A 19,082-nucleotide genomic window follows, 5' to 3' on the forward strand; every position below is an offset into this window, starting at 1 on the left:
TGATTTCATATATCTAAATGAAAAGTAAAAAGTGAGGTCAATTGTCAGCAAGCATTAAAATATTTGTGTGTAGGTTAAACATCTGTATCATTTAATTTTTCACTTTGGCAGCCTAGACTTTGGTGTATTCCTAACTTTCTTCTATGTTTTAATTCATGTAGGAAGGAAGAGTGTCTATAAATAGTGGAGATCCTCTAGCACGTATCTGTAACCTAACTACATTTCATCATTAACTTCTATAGTTCTCCTGAGATGATGCCACACTTCCTGTCAATATTTTAAAAGTATATTTTATATTTGCTACTTGCAAATGAATGACTTTGTTTTCTCAAAAGCAAAATGAATTTTCTATTCAACATAATTGTATTTTACTGAGAATAAAAAAAAATAAGTTGATGATCAATGTGTTGGAATTATTGTCTTCAGATAACTCAAAGATTTAAATCTCAAAATTACTAAATAAGGTTAGCTGACTTCTTCTCAACAAAAAAGAAAGCAGCCTGTCATTCTCTTTTTTTGATGACCCTGGGCACCTTAGCCTGGTAATTTTTACATGTCTATCACAACCTAACACAACCAAATTCATAGGTAGTTGAACTTTGACAATATTGTTTAATTTTTTGTTGGGTTTAAACTCAGTGGTTGCTCTCTGCTTTGTAACACATTCAGCATCCATGATGGGATACATCAGCTCATAAGTCATTCATTAATTTCCAAGTACCTTTCAGATTTCATTGCACAATATCCTGCATTCATTATCCAATAAAATACTCTGCTCTTTTCACAATCGCTTTAGCTTTGGTGATTATTTTGGTATTTGTCCTTTTCTTCTCTCGTATATCTTCATTTCTTCTTTTTCTTTTAAACCTCTCAGCTATTTTCAAGTCATCACAGGCATTATGAGCTATATCTTTTAAAATGACATGGATCCAGGGTGTTTGCAACTGAAGAGTTATACCCCTTGAACAGCAACTCCCCAATTCCCCTTTCCCTCGTCCCTGGCAATCACTAGTTTATCCTCTACTTATATGTGTTTGACTATTTTATATACCTCATCTTAGTGGTATCATGACGTATTTGTCCTTTCATTTGGCATAATGTCTTCAAGGTTTATCCATGTTATCACAAGTGACAAGATTTTTTTAAAGGATAAACAGTATTCCATTGTATTTATATACATTTTCTTTATTCATTCATCTGTTGGTGGACATTTGGGTTATTTCCACATCTTAGCAAGTGTGAATAATGCTACAATAAACATGAGAGAGCAAATTTCTATCTGAGGCCCTGATTTCAATTATTTTAAATAAATACCTGGAGGTGGGATTACTGGATCATATGTTACTTACAAGTTAAAACGTTTGAGAAAACTTTGTACTCTTTTCCATAGAAGCTGTGCCATTTTACATTTCTACCAACAATGTACAAAGGATCCAATTTCTCCACATTCTTGCCAACATTTGTCATCTTTTTTTTGTTTATTTTTGTAATAGCCTTTCTAACAGGTGTGGGGTCATATCTCATTGTGGTTTTGATTTACATTTCCCTGATGATTGGTGAGGTTGAGCATCTTTTTATACACCTGATGGTCATTGGTATGTCTGGTTTGGAGAATTATCAGTTCAAATCCCTTACCCACTTTGAATCAGATTATTAGATTTTTCTTTGCTATTGAGTTGAGGCAGTCCTTATATATTTTGGATATTAATCCCTTATCCCTACTAAAGGGAAAGGACTTACTATTTCATTTTGTTAATTGTTTTCTATTTCACAGGTTTTTGTCCTTTTTTTCCCTCTCTTGCTGTCTTCCTTTCTGTTTTGTTGATTTATTATATTGACATATTATGATTTCTTTATTGTTTGTGTCACTTCTATAGGTATTTTCTTTGTCATTATTATGGGTCTTACATAAAGCAATTTATAGTTATAGCATTATATTTTAGGAGGATAACAGCTTAACTCAATTGCATAAAAAACTCTACACTTTTCTTCTCCCTTGACACTTTATGTAATTGATATTACAATTTAGCACATTTTAAATTATAATTATTTTCAATACTTCTGTCTTTTAACTTTTATACTAGAATTAAAAGTGATTTACCTACCTTATTACAGTATTACAATACTCTGTTTGTTTATATATTTACCTTTACCAGAAACTTTTATATTTGTATATGCTTTTATATTGCTGTTTAGCATCCTTTCATTTCAATTTAAGAAACTCCCTTAGCATTTCTTGTAAGTCAGTTCTGGTAGTAATAAACTCTCTCTGCTTTTGTTCTTCTAGGGAAGTTTTCCTCTCACCTTCATTTTTGAAGAACAGTTTGCTGGTTTCATATTCTTGGTTAAAAGTATTTTTCTTTTTGAAATTGAATATATCATCCAACTTCATTCTGGCATGCAATATTTCTGTTAAGACATCAGATAACAGTCTTTTGAGCATTTCCTTCTATGTTTCAAATTGCTTTCATCTTCCCATTTTCAAATTTCTCATTGTCTTAACTTTAGACAATATGATCTTAATGTGTGTCAGTATGAATTTCTTTGAGTTTATCTTATTTGTTGTCCTTTGAGCTTCCTGAATTTGGATGTCTATTTCCTTTCCCAGATTTGACAAATTTTTAGCCATTATTCCTTGAATAATCTTTCTGCCACTTTTGCTGTCTGTTCTCCTTTTGAGAATTCCATGATGCATCTATTAGTCCATTTGCTGATGTCCTGTAATCCCCTTAAACTTTCATTATTCTTTTTCATTCTATTTTCTTTTTGCTCCTCTAATTAAATAATTTCTGATGACCTGTCTTTGAGTTAGCTAATTGTTTCTTCTGCTTGGTCTTGTTTGTTGGTGACTCCCTTTCTTAATTTTTTTTTTTTTAGTTCAGTTATTGTATTCTTCATCTCTATGACTTCTGTTTGGTACTTGTCTAAATTTTCTATCTCTGTTGAATTTCTAACTTTGTCCATGTTTTGTTCTCCTGACCTCAATGAGCATTTTAATAAAGGTTATTTTGAATTCTCTGTTTTTTAAGTCATATATTTCTATAATATGGATTAAATGTGTCCCTCAAAGGACCATGCATTAAGACTCTGACAGTGTTAAGAGACCATGAAATTCATTATGGTAATTGAAAGATGGGGTCTTAAAGAGGTGATTAGATTGTGAGTACTGTGCCATGGTGAATGGATTGATCCATTCATGGAGTAAGGGGCATGGCTCTGATGGCTTTAAAAGGAGAGCAAATGAAGAGGTAAGTCTCTCTCTCTCGCTCAGCCATTTTCACCATGTCATACCCTGGGTTGCTATAGCGTCACCACGAGGTAAAGGCCCACACCAGATGTGACCCCTAGACTGTGGACTTCCCAGCCTCCAGCACTGTAAGAAATAAATTTGATTTCTTTATAAATTATCTAGTTTTAGGTATTCTGTTATAAGCAACAGAAATGGACTAGTACACTATTTCATTGTTGTCAGTTTCTGAAGATTTATCTTATTCTTTTGTTTTTTGTTTGTTTGTTTGTTTGTAACATGTTTTCCTGTTTCTTTTTTCTTTTTTTTTTTTTTTTTGATTCCTCGTATTGGTGTGTGTGCATCAGATAAAGCAACCGTCTTTCACAGACTGGCCTCATGTACGAGAAAACTCTCACCAGTTAGCCCAGCTAGAGATTCTGGTGGCCTCTCAAAATCTCTGTGCTAGTTTAAATTTCTGTTTTTGAGTGGCCCCTAGGTGTCTAAGGTATACTAGATTCTGTTAACACTTCAAGACAGGCAAGACAGAATCTAGTGCCTCTGCAGCCCCTATAATAATCAGAGCATCATATGTGAAGACCAGTACTTTTCTTACCTTTCCTAGGAGAAGGTGGGAGCCTGATTATTTATTTATTTATTTTTCCCCTGCTCACTTTGCACTGAGCTGAGGGTTGAGGTTGTTGCATGTGCTAGCTTGCTAGTTAAAACCCCAGTGGGATTTTATATTAAATATAATAATAAATTTATAATAAATATTCTCAGGGGCACCACAGCATCTAGAGTTTGCTGGGTTCTGTCAGTACTTCAAGACAAACAAGGCAGAAGCCAATGCTTCAGAGAGCCCTCATAATAATCACAGCATTGGACATATGGTCCAGTCCTTTCTTTGTCTTCACAGGGAGAAGGTGGGAGCTGTTTTTTTTGTTTGCTTTCACCTGCTCACTTTGCACTGAGCTGAGGGGTGAGGTTGTTTCCTGTGCTAGCTTGCTAGCAGTCTTTATTTTCAGTGACCTCTTGGCATCTAGAGTGGGCTGGGTACCTATCAGCATTTTGAGGCAGGTGAGATAGAAGTCAATGCCTTAGACAGTCCTTAGAACAATTAAAATGTTAGTCATATGGTCCAGTCCTTTGCTTTCCTCCCCAGGGAGAAACTGGGAGCTAGAGGTTTCTTCTTAATTATGTACTGTGACAGCAATAGAGGTTATGGTGATAGGGTGTCTGAAATAGTCATACTAGCTTTGATATGCCTGTTTTCATGCTCACCTGAGATGCAGGAGCCTCTTGACTACAAAGGTTGTTGTTCTGTGTATTGCTGTTGAATCAATGTGTCCATGGAGAGAAGGAAGGTCCAGTACTTTCTATTCTACCATCTTGGTGGCATGTAGATAGTTTTAGTATGCGCTCATCTCTACAGAATCATAACAATTAAATCTATAAACTCTTTTAGATAATTTGTTAATTAAGAGTGCATTGTATTAAATCTAAATTTATTTGTCTTTTGTGTTTTATTTGACAGGAGAAAATTCAAATAATTTTGCATTGTATTACACTTTAAATATATTGAATGATACTGCAGATTTATCTTTTATGTCCAGTTCACATTTAAGTAGGTAACGTTCCTTCATAAATATTATTTTAACCATTGTAAAGACATATGTTAAAATTAAAAATTTTTTATAATTAACCATGAATTTCCCACAAAAAATAAAAGATTATTTAATTTTACTGTTTTTTTAAACTACACCTTTCCTCCTTTCTCACCTAGCAATTTCTGTGATAAGTATGCTAATTTTATACTTAATATTTTTCCCATTTCCATGTATTATTTTACCCTCTTCTAATTTATTTTTTCCCAAACTGCTGGTAAATTCCTTGATTTTATGGCAACAGGGAACACAGTTTTATTGCTTAAGACATTTAAAGAGAATAATTATGAATAATAAAGAGTCAAAAGACAATTTCTTTTTAGGTCATTATTTTTTCTCTCAGTTACCATTATAGTTCATCCTGATCAAAATTTTTATTTTTTCTTTGATATGAAACAATCTAAATCATCTGTTGTTTGTGGAAAGTGTTCCCTATGGAACTGTTTTGATCTTTCAGCCCGTTTCCATTTTTATACTATGGACTCTTTCTTCCCTGGTATTCATCTGAACTAGCTCAGATAAATTTCTTACCATTGACCTTCGGATATCTAGCTCTGTAACCATTTTTAACCCAAAATGCTTTTTAACAACTCATAGACACAATTTCAAAGCCTCAAATTTTTCTCCTAGTATGTCAACATCTGTGGCAAGTAGAACAGCAACTCATACCTATATGCCTTTGACTGGTAACTTAGCCACGTCTTTTTTGATATCTTTGATAAAAATACATTATTTTTATTTCCTTCATGTACTTCTATATAATTTAAATATTGTGGAGTCTTAATTCTTAAATATTCTTTTCAAGGAGGCATGAAATTCAGTACATGAAATAATTTTGTTTATTTTTCTCATGGGATAAAAGGCAGCACAGACAACTTTCAATCATCCCGTGAAAAATAAATCTGTGCTAATCTTTTAATTTTTTTGTAAATACAATTAGAAAAGTAAATCGTATCATTATGGATTTTAATTTGTTTTTTCTCTGAGTGTCACACCCAAAATTTAAATAAGAAAACAAAATTGTCCATCAAATCCTGATGAATGTGCAGTGTATAAATATACTGGTGTCCATGTAAGCCTGGATGCTTCATAATGTTGTTTCTCTCTGCATAAAATAGGGAACAAGCACAAAGTCTGTAGCAGAAAATGCTACTTGCTTACACTTACTAATTTTTTTCTTCTTACTTACCTTGATTTTATTCAGGATATCAATATGCTCACCTGAAACACATTTCCCATCTGCTTGTAGCTATGTAAGTTTGTGTTCCTAGCTCAAACAAATGAAATAAATGTGGACATAATGGGTAGGACTTTGGGAAAAGAATCTCAGAAAGAACTAACTATGCTCTTTTGTGCTTCTTGGAATTCAAACATGAAGTTGGAGCTTTAGCAGCTAGTCTTTTCAGGATTTGAATGGGCATGTGAGCCCTTTTCATGGCTTCTCCCCCCATCTCTCTTTGTTGATAAATCCAAGCCTCCAGTTTCTCCCTAGCAGGAGATGGACTACACATCTAGCGCCCCAACTTTTCTAGCTGCTACCCAAGGGGCTGCTTCTATTCTACCTGTCTCTGACAGCTGAGGGGGCCCAGGATTTGCTAGGCCCCTGGGAGTGACAGAAAACAAAACAATGGTTTGAAAGATCTTGTGGTTTAAACAATCAAGTAGGCATTTTCCATAGCTCCTCTTCCTGGCTCAGATCAAAGCAAGTGGGTAATAAACTCCAGCTTGTAGCTTCTTCCTAAAAAGAAAAGGAATTGGATATACGTCTAGCACCCCAAATTTTCTGGCTGCTACTTGAGGGAATGATTTTTATCTTGCCTGTCCGTGGGCATGACAGAACTTGACCTACTCTAGTTTCCTGGGGGCGACTAAGAACAAAGACAGCAGTTTAAATGAGCACAAAGATTTGAGAGTCACTCAGAATCTCTGGCCAGGCATTTGGTGAAGGTCACTTCCTGTACAAAGCCAGTCTGTGAAGACTAGGAGAGGTAGCTTTTTATCTAACACATAGAAACCAACACAGAGAGTCAAAGAAAATAGAGAAACAGAAAAATGTTTCAAATAAAATAACAAGCTAAATCTCTAGAAATAGACCCTAATGAAATGGAGATGTGTGACTTACTGGAAATATAAATCAAAATAATGGTCATGAAGATGCTTATTGAGATCAGGAGAACAATGCATGAACAGCAGAGAAATAGAAAGTTTAGAAAGTATCTAACGGAAGTCATAGAAGAGGGTAAGGGAAAAAATGATAAAGGGCCATGAAAATCAATTACATTGTAAAATGTTGAATATACTAATTATCCTGATTTGAACATCACATATCACACATAGGTCTTGATATTCAATGCTGTACCCCACAGATATGTACAATCAACTATGTTCCAATAAAAAAGAAGTCAAAAAGATAAAGAATACAATAACTGAACAGAAAAATTCAATAGACAGTTCAACAGCATAAAAGATCAAGCAGAAGAGAGGATCAGTGAACTCAAAAACAAGTCACTGAGAATCGTTGTTAGAGGAATAAAATGAAGAAAGTGTCCTCTTTATGGAACAATTTTCTTAGCTTAAAGCCTGAACATTAGTTTTTTTGTTCTTGCTTTGAAGCTTCTATTTACCCAGTCAATGACTGAAGTTAAACTTCTTATATTTAATTTCAAGATATTCTATGGTAGTGTGTTTTCCAATGTTTATTTATGTTGTTCCATAAAACTGTTACTTAATTGTTCATGATAAGATGATGAGCATAGAAATTGAGATTAAGCATTTAAAATTTTATAACAATTTGACATTGCCTTGATATCCAAATGTGTGATCTTCAGACTTGTCTCACCGAACTAGGTATAGATTAGATTGGGCATTACACAGTGAGTTACGTGGGTACAAGGTGTACACAAGTCACAGGCAATTGAACAATATATAGGTCCATGATGGACTGTGAACAAAGAGTGCGCGCACGCGCGCACACACACACACACACACACACACACACACACACACACACACGAAAAACAGTTCTTTTATCACAGACAGTTTGAGATGCACTACTTTAAAGTGCCCCCAAATGTTTAGGATCTCACAAGCTATTAGGTTCAGCACTTGCTGGAATTAAAAATGTGTAGGTGTCTTTTGGCTTTGGAAAAACATGTTTTCTTTGGCCCAAAATATAGCCTAAGTATTCTTCACCACCTCTTCTTCTGAATGAACTGCATTGAACTGTGAATTGTCAATTATTTTCATGTTTCAGAGTATTGATTTTCATAGGCTTTGGTTCATTAGTATTGACTCTTATTAACATCATGGCATTGAGTAATGGGAATTCTTGTGTTACTGACTCTAAGTCAAGTTGAAGAAAGACGAAAGACACTATTGCCACTGTACCTTTAATAATCGAAAGTCTGTATGGTGCCTATCTCTATTCTCAGCTCTGATGTTTTTTCTTCCTGTTCTACATACTAAAGGGATGATGAGGCTAATTTAGAATAGGTAATAACCAATTATGGTTCTGGGTCTTTGTCTGATCACATTCTTTCCCCTTATGTCAGTATGGCCACTGACATTCAGTAGAGCTTCATCATGAGCTAGATTCCTTTGTTACTTAATGCAAACATGTTTTAAGGTCCCTTTCATCTTCTAATATAACTACATTAATTTTTAATCCAAATAAGGGAACTTTTTAAAGAAAGTTAGTGAGCCAGGATATACTGAGAACCGACCATATGCCTAACATCATGCTAGCCACTAGTTTTGATATTAAAAATGTTGTCTCTTTGGTCACTTACCTATAGATTTATGTTTTAGTTAAGATGCTAAACAGGAAATATGTACTTGAATATCTACAAGGCACTGTACTAACTTCTGTAGAAAATATAGCAAAAGCATATATCCCTTTGAGAAAAATATACTCTAGGCCACAGGTGGAATGGAAGATAAGATAAAAAAAAATCCATTGCTGCCAAATCCATATTTGGACCCTAATGTTCTCAGATAAATGAGTCTTTGCTTTTAATTTTTTCATGTTAAAATTTACTTTATACTGATATAGTAATTTATTTTTAATTCATACTAATTTTTGTATTATTATAATTAACATGGATTGAGTGTTTATTATCTATCAGGCAATGTTCTAAATGCTTCCGCTGGCAATAGTTTGTTTAATCCTCAAAACCTCTTCAAGAAGTGGGTACTATAATTATATTTATTTTATAATATCTTTACTTTATAAAAATAAAATAGTATTTTATAAAGTAGGACACTGAGGCACAGAGAGTTTAAGTAATCTAAGATGTCATAATTAGAATGTAATGATACCTCAAAGATTTGTGTAATCAATTATGTTTCAATAAATAAATAGAGAAAGTAATGAAAGTAATTTAAGGGATTATTCTACAATGTTATGGTTTATCAGAGAGTATGTAATTCATTAGTTAAAGCAAACCAATTTAATAACACTGGGGATGCATTGATATTTGGAAATCTTCACTAACTGCAAGACAATCAGTGAAGGCCTGAACAATTTTCAGATTAGTTCATTAAGTAATTAATTTGTTTAGGTGCCTGCTATGTGTCACCAGAATTATAGAGATAAATGAGACAAGCAAAATACTTATCCTCATATTCTATGGGGTCTGGAGGAGGTCCTGGATCATACCCACCTATTCTAATATTTCCCAAGATGGGAGTCATCTCCACTGATTATTCTAAAAAAAAAATGGTAAGGTCAAATAATTTTACTACCACCATTTGAGTGAGGGAAGATTTTTCTTCCTTTTAAAACATGATCTTTGATTACATGTTATCTCTTAACCTCTCCAACAGCCTTCTCTATGTTGTGTGATTGGTCAGTCGTAAAATCCAGTCGTTTTGTGTGAAAATCAATTAAAGTATAATATATGAATTCCAGGGACATTTGAGAGAGCAAATTATAGAACCTGAGTTTAGTCACACATCTGCCTAGTTTTGCATGTCAATCTGTCTTCATCTCTTTCAATCTGTTTCCGTCTTAGGCTAACGCCCCTTGAAGAAGCAAGAATTTTTTCATGTTAGGAGAAAGGTGAAACCTGAGTAGACACTTGAACCTGAAGCTGTGAGGCCAGGGGTGTCATCCTGTAAGGTGTCAGAAGACCTGAGTTTCTGCAACATTTAAAATAGGTAAGTTGGGAATGAGTTTAATTTAACTGAATCTTAGTTTCTTAATCTATAAGATGAGAAGAAAAATAACAATTCACAAAACCTCCTAAAGAATAAATAAGATAAGCAATGGAATACTGGATGAATAAAAGCAATATACTGACATAAAGAAAAAATATACGGTGAAAAGATAAAGAGATCTGGAATCAGGAAGATAGATCTTAGTTTAGCATAGAGACTCCTGACTCAGACTGCCTGGGTTCAAATCCAGTCCTGACCACTTGCCAGTGCTATAATCTCAGGCTAGTTGTATGATCTTTCTAACTCTCTGTTTTCTCTTCTCAAAATGGTAATAATAGTTGCACCTACTTTGAAGTGTTTTCATAATTTTAAAACAATTTTAAATTTTAAATTTTTTCATTGAAACATAGTTGATTGTACATATCTATGGGGTACAGAGTTGAATATAAATACCTGTGTGCAATATGTGGCACTCACATCAGGATAATTAGTATATTCAACATCATATAACATAACTGTTTTTCATGGCCCTTTACCAATTCGTCCCCCTCTCCCTCTCTCTCCCTCTTTCCCACCTCTGGTAACCTCTGTGTTTTCTCCTTTTGAAAGTTCAACATATTATTGTGATCACTGTATCTTTCTCTTTCTTTTTTAATTTTTTATTTTTATAGCTCCCACTTATGAGTGAGGACATGCAGTATTTCTTTTTCTGTTCCTGGCTTATTTCAGTTAACATAATTTTCTCTAAGTTCATCCTTGTTGCTGTGAATGGCAGTATTTCATTTTTTTATGGCAGAGTAGTATTCCATTGTGTAAATATACCACATTTTCCTTATCCAGTTGTCCATCAATGGACATTTAGGTTGCTTCCAACTCTTGGCTATTGTAAACAGAGCTGCAGTAAACATGGGAGTGCAGGTATCCCTTCCACATGATGATTTCCATTCCTTTGGGCATATATCCAGCTGTGGAATTGCTGGATTGTATGACAGTTCTGTCTTTAGTTGTTTAGGGAATCTCCATACCATTTCCCATAATGGCTGTACTAATTTACAGTCCGACCAACAGTGTAGGAAGGTGTCCCTTTCTTTGCATCCTCACCAGCATTTGTTATTCGCTGTCTTTTTGATAATGGTGAGTTTATCTGGGGTGAGATGATATCTCAACATGGTTTTGATGTGCATTTCCCTGTTGGTGTTGAGCATTTTTTCACCTGTCTGAGAAAAAATAAGAAGGGAAAGCTAATACCACAAATTCCAATTTTTACTACTTGTGTGACCTTAAGCAACTTTAAATACTCTGAGTTTCAGTTTCCTTACATGAGATGAACAAGTTTGTTGTGGGCATTAAATGTAAAAAACATTTAATGTACATTCGAAGTACAGCATATGGCTTGCATATGCATGTGAACCTCTTATTTATATCATAATTAACTATTAATCACTTAATTATTATTAATTCATCTTTGCTGAAGGTGATAACTTAACAGGCAAAACTGAGAAAATAGGTGTCATCTGGACAGGATTGAGGATTGGTTCTCTCAGTTCTCACAATGTGCTGTTTCAGCAGCTTCTTATTATTAGCTTATTAGCAGTGTTTTTTGTCCAGATTATAATGTTCCCTGAGTGTAGCCTGTGTTGCTCTTTGATGCTCTGTTTCCAAACTGAGTCCTCCAGGTCTGTATTATTTCTGTGGAGTGCTGTTTGGTGAGTGCTATGGTTATGGTCACAGGAATGGTTTATATGCACTGCTGGAAGAAAAAAACAATCAAAACCAATAAAGAATGCTAAAAGTTCTTATTAAATGTGGAGGTGAAATTAGTTCATCCTCTTGTTACGTTCCAGGGCACTGCTGGTATTATCTTAACCTATTCCTCCATTTTCACCCCCAGCAAAGGTATTACAGCTGTTACTGCTGGATCTTCTCAACACCAGTGCAGTATGGTTTCTAAACCCCCTTGGCATAAAGCCAAAATTATTTTTTAAAATATTGATAATTCCTAATGTTGATGAGATTATGGGGAAAATGAGCCCTCTCACCCACAGCTGGCATGATGCTATCAAACCATCTGACGACAAGAGATGGAACTGTTTGTAAAAAGTAACAGAACTGCTAAAATAAATTAGCACCCTCTGAAATGTGAGACACAAAGTAAAAGTTTCATGAACATTAAATATTGTTTTCAGGATTTTATACAGTTATTTAAGATAGAAGTAAACACAAGACATACATGTTATACAGGTTTAGGAAAGTACAAATACATGAAAGAAAAAGAAAAATCACCAGTATTCCATCCTCTCCTCATAGCCCCCAGGAACAACCATTTGAGTTACCAGAATAATATACGATCAAGGCATTTAAAGCTATTTTCCCTTAGTTTGTAAAATTTCTCTCTCTCTCTCTTCAAAGGGGAAGACTCTATTGGGCAACACAGACCACTCATCTTGGAATTCACCTGTCAACTCAGAGAGCTTAATGTCTGTCCCTGCTTCTTCTGGGTTATTGTGGTTTAGAAGCTGCTGAACCTTAAAATAACTCCTGAAGTTTCCTGTTATGTATGCCCTTGTGTTTTCCCCTCCCCTGGTGCATGAGCTGAACCTAGTGACTCAATTTTGATGAATACGATCCAGCCAAAATGAAGGGATGCACTTCTGATTAGGTTACAAAATGACTGTAACTCAGTCTTGCTTCTCCTCCTCCATCTTACTCATTCACCATGTTGCGAGCTAAGTTATGGCTAAGCTATGGAGAAGCCCATACGGCAAGGAACCAAGTTCTCTGGTGTCTGCCCCCAAATCAGCCAGGACCCAAGTTCTACTAACATGCATGTAAGTGAGCTTAAAAGTGGATCTTCTTGCAAAGAAGCCGTGATATATACCCAGTCGACAAGTTGATTGCAGCCTTGTGCGAGACCCTCAGCCAGAGTACCCAGCTGTGCTGCACATAGATTTCTGATCCACCAACACTAAGATAATAAATGTTTGGTGTCTTGAGATGCTAAATTTTGTGGAAATTTCTTATGCAGCAATAGATTACTCATACACTCAGTAAATTCTTCCCAAATCTATGTCCCTTCACCCCTGATACCAATTATAATCCATAATACTGGCATGACAGAAAGTTTTATTTTTATTTTTTATTTTTCTAATTGACAAATAAAAATTGTATTAACGTTTTATCTTCTTGATGTTCCAACTTGTATCGCTACCTGGGTTGGGAGACTGTTTGACAGTAAGAATCTTTGGAGGTGAAGTCAAGCAATAATATATCCATAATTTGGCTATTTGTCCCTGAAATATGATCACTTTGGCTGGCATTATTCTTGGATCTTCTTTTGACGTTCTAATGATCTGTATTTTACTTATCTTTTGCGTTAGAACAAGGCTATTTCATTTCACCTACCTACTTTCTCCTTCCATTTTATTTAGCTGTTCTGCATTGCAGATTTGTTTTAGTTTTTGTTGTTCAGCATCTTTTTCTCCCCTTTCTGCTTTATAGAAACCACCAACCTAACACTCTCAGCCTATGAAGGTTCTAATGAAGCCTGTTTCTTTCTATCTCTAGGGTAGGCCCAAGATCTAACCCTTAATTATTGCTGTGGATTGAATGTCTCCCCAAAACTCATTGAAGCTTGTCCCCATTGTAACAGTGTTAAGAGGGTGGGAAATTTGATTATGGCATTTGAAAGGTGGGGCCTTTAAAAGGTAGCTAGATCATGAAGACTGTGCCCTTGTGAATGGATTAATCCATTCATTGAATAATAGGTTAATAGTTTAATGGGTCGACGGGGAGTTGTTCTGAGGCTTTATTAGGAGAGCAAGTGAGCATGTTAACTCTTGCCATGTGATACCCTGGTGTTGATACAAGATTCTATAGGAACTTCTCCCACAGAAGAAGCCCCCGCCACCCCGTGACCCCTGGACCTTGGATTTCCCAGCCTTCAAAATTCTAATAAATAAATTTTATTTATAAATTATCCAGTTTCAGGTTTTCTGTTACAAGCAACAGAAAGTGGACTAATACTATTATCAAACTTCCACAGACCTCTGGGGAGAGTGATTGGTTCAGAGATAACCCATGACCCTAATTGGTCAGTAAGAGACTGGGGATTTTTTTTTTTTTTAATGGAGTGACTAGGAATGCAGATTTAATTTTTCCAGTGGATAGGAACAGATGCTGTGATGTTGGAGCTCCAGTAGTCTTCTTGGCAACAATAGAGGTAGAACTTTTCTCAGATTGGGGACAGCACAAAGAAAGCAGAACACAGAGAAGAAGAAACAATATTAAAAACGTTGTTTGAAATCAAGATGAGCCATTATGAAGTCAGCTTCATTCTTTGGGTTAAGACTTATACTTTGGCAAAGTTTTCTGTCATCTGCAGTGAAGAGTCCTAAGTGACATAGTGCCAGTTTTTAAACCCATAAACCAAACATCACACCCAAACATATCATCATTAATCAACAAGCAAGTATTTGTTCATTGATGATAATATGCACAACATACACTTAAACCTCCATTTGGCCAAACTACTAATTTGCTTTAGGAAAATGGAACTCGGCCAAATGAGATATTACCTGTTTCAGTGTCTACATGCCATTCAATGTAACGAAAGTTTCTTAAAACATGATTTTGTAAAACACATTTTTCAAAATAGTTTTTTCCAAAGTAAGTTAACTAGTTGCAATTTAAGAATTTGTTATGTGTTTTATTGTCATGTAAAACTATTTTTGGTTAGGATTTGATTCCTTCTTTTGGTGTTCAGAACAAAATTATAGGAGGACATCGGCACCCATTTATTCATTTTGAAGTAAGGCTATCATAGTAACACTGTTTGCATTCTAAAACATCATAAGAGATTTAGAAAAGGCTTTTACTAAGAAAATGGGGCATTTATCAAACATAGATGAATTTGCTCTGGGTTGTGTTTAATAAAACCAAATTCCTTAGCTCCTGGCTATGTTAATATAATTTAAAGATGACCATAAAATTTTGTTTCCTGGAGCTAACCCTTTGAAAGCTAGTTGCTTTTTAAATTAATATGAATAATACATGAAATGTAGATGGAGATTTTTCTGGGCTCACTCTATTGCATCATTATAGGATATGGCAAATAACTGCCAAAGAAAGAAGTTCAAAAATATAACTAGATAGTATGTATTATGCATTTATATTATTGCTGCACATCAGTTTTTCCACTAACATTTGCAGTGCATGACTACTGAAAATATTGATTGTAAATGCATGCTATGACTTTAAAAATGGAGAAAAACCCTTAGCTAGTCAGCCTTATTTGGCAGTAGGATGCTCATTGGTTATGTAGAGAGTTCTCACATACACCTTGCTATGTCTACCAACTAAAACAATTAATATAAAAAATGTTTTAAAGCATAAACTATATCAAGCACAATTAAAGCTTTCTTTGATATCTTAGAAGACATTTTGGATACCTCCATGTCTTCATTCTATCAATTATTCATTGTAATACACAAAATTGAGATTAAAATTACTTCTAGGATTTTAAGTAGCAATAACTTACTATAATTGATTGTTCGTTAATACTATCTGGCATAGACTAATGGCATTTTAAAAAATTTATTTTCAAAAATGTGTGTAACATTCAGAACCACAGGTTAATATAAGTAGACAGTCTGAGACTTCCCAGAAATGCTCAATGAAAAGATTAGATTTCCTCTAGAAAAGCTGGATAATGACTCCAGCTATGTTCGATGGCTGACCTCTGATGTGTGAAGACACTAGGGGCACTTGGATTTCCTAGGTTACATTTAGGCATAAATGAACAGGGTGGTCAGGCATTATTATTTCCAAGGGGACTGTCCTAGCACCCATGAATCACCGAAGACACATGTCTATCTACCTATGCACACATTGGCCCTACCAGTTCTATAAATAAAATTGAACTACATACATATACTTGTGTGTGTGTCTGTATATATATATATATATAAAACTCTCAATAACAACAACAATGATGTAAGAATTCTACTTAATGGAGAAGCACAGAGGTGTTCCCATAGAGTCTGAACAAAACAGGAATATTTACTATTTTTGCTACTACTTAACATTATATTAGAACATGGTTTCTCAACTTTTGAATTATTGGCATTTTGCACTGGATAATTCTTTGTTCTTATTCAGGCATTTGGGGCTGGATAATTCTTTGTTATTATAACAGGGCTGGTTGTCTTGTGCATTGCAGGATGTTTCACAAGTGAGAAAATTTGAACATAGACTGTTCATTATGTAATATTATGGAATCAATATTGCTCTTGTTAGATCTAATAAAAATATACTTTGTGTCTTTGTCTTTTCTGTTATCACAATCATTATAGTCATCATACCTAATATTTATTGGGTATTTACTATATTTCAGGCACTTTTCTGAGTATTTTATTTACATTACCTAATTAAATTATTGAAACAACCCTTTTAGATAAATATAATTAATATCTCAATTATGTGGACATCCCCATTACTTTTCAACCTTTTCTCTTCTGGTGTAGAGAAAAAGTTTTCTGTGATATCCCTAGTTCTTCAAAATCAAAATCAGTTATGAGTAACTTGTTACTCACAATAAAGTTCTGAAGTACGTTGAACTAGAAAACACTATTATCAAAAATATCACAGACTTAAAATTTTATATATATAAATTATTTACATAAATTATATATATATATATATATATATACACACACACATATGCAGTAACCATCTCTTGCTGGATCTACTGATTAAAGTTAGGATATAATCGTACACCCTAGTTAGTATTGTTAGGAAGATAGAAAGAGAGAGAGAGAAAGGATAGCATTGTTTCCAATTTCTGAATTCTCACTAAAAGCAAAAGGGAATAGACTTTTTCCTAAGACTTCTTTTCTCTTAGAGCATGTTATAATCACAGAAACTCATACATTAGGTGTTATTTGCCTATATCACAAGAAAAATCAAGTGAGTTTCTGTGAAGAGTTATATCCAACATATTTGTAAGTTTGTGAGCCCAGGAATCATTCTTCTTTCATGTGATTGGAAGAGAGCAAAATCAGTTGACTCATAACCACAAAGAGACATATTCCGCTGCAAGAAAACTAGATAAACACTGTGTCATCCTATAGATACTACAGAACAAAACTAATGTTTATGTCTTTTCAGAAATAAGAAATAACTGCTTTCAAATATTCTTTATGCAAGCACATTGTAGTTATTTCTTATAATAACTAGAAAACCCAATATTGTTTTATTTTTCCAAGTATTTATTACCTATATAAAAACCTCAGTTTCTCTCCAAAATTTTACAAGTTAGTTGAAGTATAGTACTGATAATATTTGTTATTATAATAATAAAATATGAGTGCTTACATTGCATCTGGCATTATCCTAGCACTTCACATAAATTGTCACATTTAATTCTATACTTGGTACATAGAATATGTACTATTCCTATGCTTGCTTTACAGATGGTAAAAACAAGGCACGGTTTAATGACTTATGAGAGTTCACAGCTAATAAGTATTAAAGCAGTTATTTACAGTTTAACAAATTGCTTTAATTTACATAGCTAAGTCTCTATGAAAGTCAATATCCATGTCTGTTAACTTCCACTGTTTTCAGTGACTGAATGATTTCTTTATTTTGATCACATTTTCTAAGATTTATTTAGATAATTATGGCAAACATACTTCTCAACTTTAATTAATAAGCACATCTTTAATGTTACCTAAGTCTAGGTTGCACTATAACATACTGGATAACAGGTTCATTAAACAAAATCACTTGGCAACTTCTACAGAGCATGGAATGTTTTGGCTCCTCAGTTTTATCACTTGAAGGAACTTTTCTCATTTTTGTTGTATAAAACCTCTCACTAAAGGTAAGTTCCCTTTGAAGAGCCACTACTAATCAACTTCGTCCTTAAATAAGAAAATGACATGGAAGAACGAGTTTTACTTTGCTAATATAACCACTTACATAACAAACAAAGGGACATTTGTGAAGAAATTTCTGTTTTCTAAGCAAGTACTTACAGATTAATTACCAGATTTTTTTATTGCCACACCTCTAAAAGTAATGCAAACTTGTCACAGAAAATTAGGTAAAAATGAAAAACGAAAGGGTCAAAAGCTTTAAAAAAATTGCCTAACTACAAGAGAAAACACAATTAAAATTTTGTTTATGAGTGTCTGTGGAATTTTGTGTGCTGTGTCTTTGTTTATTTGTTTTTTTTCTTTAATATGGTACATACATGCAATGACTAAACAATTATTTTCTTGGAAACAGAAAAAAGAGCCTTCCATATTTATCTTAGTATTTTCTCTAAATATTTTTTGTATTGATGGTGAAACACTTCCATGAGCATTCATTTATTTATCTATCACTTATTTACTGAGCACCCAAAATAGAACAATCTGTCTTCTAGGCTTTTGGGATACATCAGTAGACAAAAGGCACTAAGATCTTTGTTGTTGAGAGGCTTACAGTCTACTGGAAGGAGATAGACAACAACAAACATAATAAAGATATCACATAACCATGTAGAAAGTGAGAAATATTATGGAGGAAAAGGAGAAAATGGAGCAGGGTAAGGGAAAGTGATAGGAAGAATTCTAGAATAACCTCCCAGTGACCTTGTGCTTGTATAATCCCCTCTCCTTGAGTGTGGGAAAGACCTGTGAATGTGATGAAAGATTGTTCTCATTTTACCGCAATAGGGTTTTTGCAGATGTAACTAAGGTCTCTTTTTGATTTAGAGGTAATCAAAAGGGAGATTATCCTGGGTGGGTCTGACCTAATCGTGTGAGGCCTTTAAAATATGATGAAGTATCAGAAAGACATTCTCCTGCTGGCGTAGGAGGTAAAGCAAACTACCCTATAGGAAGATGAAGAGACTAAAATTGAAGGTGTCTGTGGATTGACAGCAGCCCCTGGATGACAGACAATAAGAAAGTGAGGGAGCACAACTACAAAGAGATGACTTCTGCCAATAACCATGGGCTTGCAAGAGACTCCTGAGCTCCAGATGA

Source organism: Cynocephalus volans, chromosome 1 (genome assembly GCF_027409185.1).
Source record: "Cynocephalus volans isolate mCynVol1 chromosome 1, mCynVol1.pri, whole genome shotgun sequence".
In the NCBI taxonomy this organism is placed as follows: Eukaryota; Metazoa; Chordata; class Mammalia; order Dermoptera; family Cynocephalidae; genus Cynocephalus; species Cynocephalus volans.